We start from the raw sequence: 2,500 nt of genomic DNA, 5'->3' as shown, positions 1-2,500 counted from the left end.
CTTGGTCAGATGGCACTGGTACACTATGATCCACCTGTGTTGGGTTGAAATCTTAGGTAAGTATGGGGCGAACCACAACTCCCTTTTACTTGGGTCTTTTTGTCTTTTCTTGGCAGGTAATGCAGTAGGACTTGAACAGGTCGAGAGACTCACTTGTGATGTTTGCATCTTTAGAGTATGATATTAGTTTTAGTTAAATCTACACTCCATATTGTTTCAAACTATAATCTAACACTGCATATTGATCAGGGTACCTGCTTGCTCAGAATATACTGTAGTATCCATGGCGAGATTTATCCTGTGAACCAATCTTCAACCCTTTAATTGTTGAAATATACATATTCCTAGGCAACAATTATTTTTGACATTTATCATACTTTTGAAAGACCTCATTCCTAAACTTTATTCAAAAGTCCCTTGCCATTTTGAAATCTATCAATATTCCAAAGTTGAAAGTGTTATTCTACAAGTAGATGCAAATGAACCATTTCCCCATTCAAAGTCAGAAAAAAACCTTTAGGAAACACACATCGCTAATTAGCAACCTGGTGGTTGGCGAATTACCTGCTCATATGGTTAAAAGAAATACGATTGAGGGAATTACCTGCTCATATGGTTAAAAGAAATACGATTGAGGGAATTACCTGCTCATATGGTTAAAAGAAATACGATTGAGGGAATTACCTGCTCATATGGTTAAAAGAAATCCAAATGGGGGAATTACCTGCTCTTATGGTTAAAACAAATCCAAATAAGAAAATGTCCTTCTCATATGGTTAAAAGAGTTCCAAATGAAGGAATTACCTGCTCATATTAGTAAAAGTAATCCAAAAGAGGGAATTATCTGGTCATAGGGTTAAAATAAATCCAAATGAGGGAATTACTTCCTCATTGGTTAAAAAAATCCAAATGAGGGAATTTCCTGCTCATATGGTTAAAATAAATCAAAATGGGGGAATTACTTGTTCATATGGTTAAAAAAATCCAAATACGGGAATTACCTGCTCATATGGTTAAAAGAAAATAAAATGAGGGAAATGCCCACTAATATGGTTAAAAAAATCCAAATGAAGGAATTACTTGCTCATATGGTTAAAAGAAATCCAAATGAGGGAATTACCTGCTCATGTGGTTAAAAGAAATCCAAATGAGGGAATTACCTGCTCATATAGTTAAAATAAATCAAAATGGGGGAATTACTTGTTCATATGGTTAAAAAAATCTAAATAAGGGAATTACCTGCTCATATGGCTAAAATAAAATAAAATGAGGGAATTACCTGCTCATGTGGTTAAAAGAAATCCAAATGAGGGAATTAACTGCTCTATGTTTAAAAGAAATCCAAATGAGGCATTACATGTTCATATGGTTAAAAGAAATCAAAATGTTAGAATTCCCTGTTCATATGATTAAAAAAAATCAAAATGACGGAATTACCTTTTAATATGGCTAGAATTCCAAATGAGCGAATTACCTGCTCATATGGTTAAAATGAATCCAAATTAGGGAATTATCTGCTAATATGGTTAAAAGAAATCAAAATGGGGAATTACCTGCTCATATGATTAAAAGAAATAAATATGAGAGAACTACCTGCTCATATGGTTAAAAGAAATCCAAATTAGGGATTTACCTGGTCATATGATTAAAAGACTTCTAAATGAGGGAGTTACCTGCTCATAGGGTTAAAAGAAATTCAAATGAGGGAATTACCTGCTTATAAGCTTTAAAGAAATCAAAATGGGGGAATTACCTGCTCATATGGTAAAAGAAATCCAAATGTAGGAATTACCTTCTCATAGGGTTAAAAGAAATCCAAATGAGGGAATTACCCACTCACATGGTTAAATGAAATCAAAATTGGGGAATTATCTGCTCATATGGTTAAAAGAAATCCAAATGAGGGAATTGCCTGCTCATATGGTTAAAGAAAATCAAAATGAGGGAATTGCCTGGTCATATTAGTAAAAGTAATCCAAATGAGGGAATTACCTGCTCATATGGTTATAAGAAATCCAAATTAGGGAATTACCTGCTCGCATAGCTAAAAGAAATAGAAAAGAGGCCAATTCAAACAAAACTTGACTAACTTCTCAAGTAGTTAAAATAAAATTGAACACCTGTGCTTGGATTAACTCTTGTTACAATTTACATGAAAATGAAAATTTTTAAAAATTTATGGAAATGTTTAACAGAAATAGATAAATAAACACTAATTATAACTTAAAAATTCAAAATCAACTTTCAGTGAATAAGAATCCGTGTCAGCACCCATATATACTTTAAAATGCATAAAAGTGGTGTTTGCAAACAAATACCAGAATTACACAGTTCGCCTGAATTCTATCATGCGAAGTGCGTAATAAGAACTACTATATTTAAGTCATTTCGCATAATGCCTGAAAATTTGAATGGTTTTGCAAAATCACTAAGTGTATCAGTCATTTCGCATAATGCCTGAAAATTTGAATGGTTTCGCAAAATCACTAAGTGAATCAGT

This window comes from Palaemon carinicauda, chromosome 5, assembly GCF_036898095.1.
Source record: "Palaemon carinicauda isolate YSFRI2023 chromosome 5, ASM3689809v2, whole genome shotgun sequence".
Classification (NCBI taxonomy): Eukaryota; Metazoa; Arthropoda; class Malacostraca; order Decapoda; family Palaemonidae; genus Palaemon; species Palaemon carinicauda.
This window is presented reverse-complemented; position numbering follows the sequence as displayed.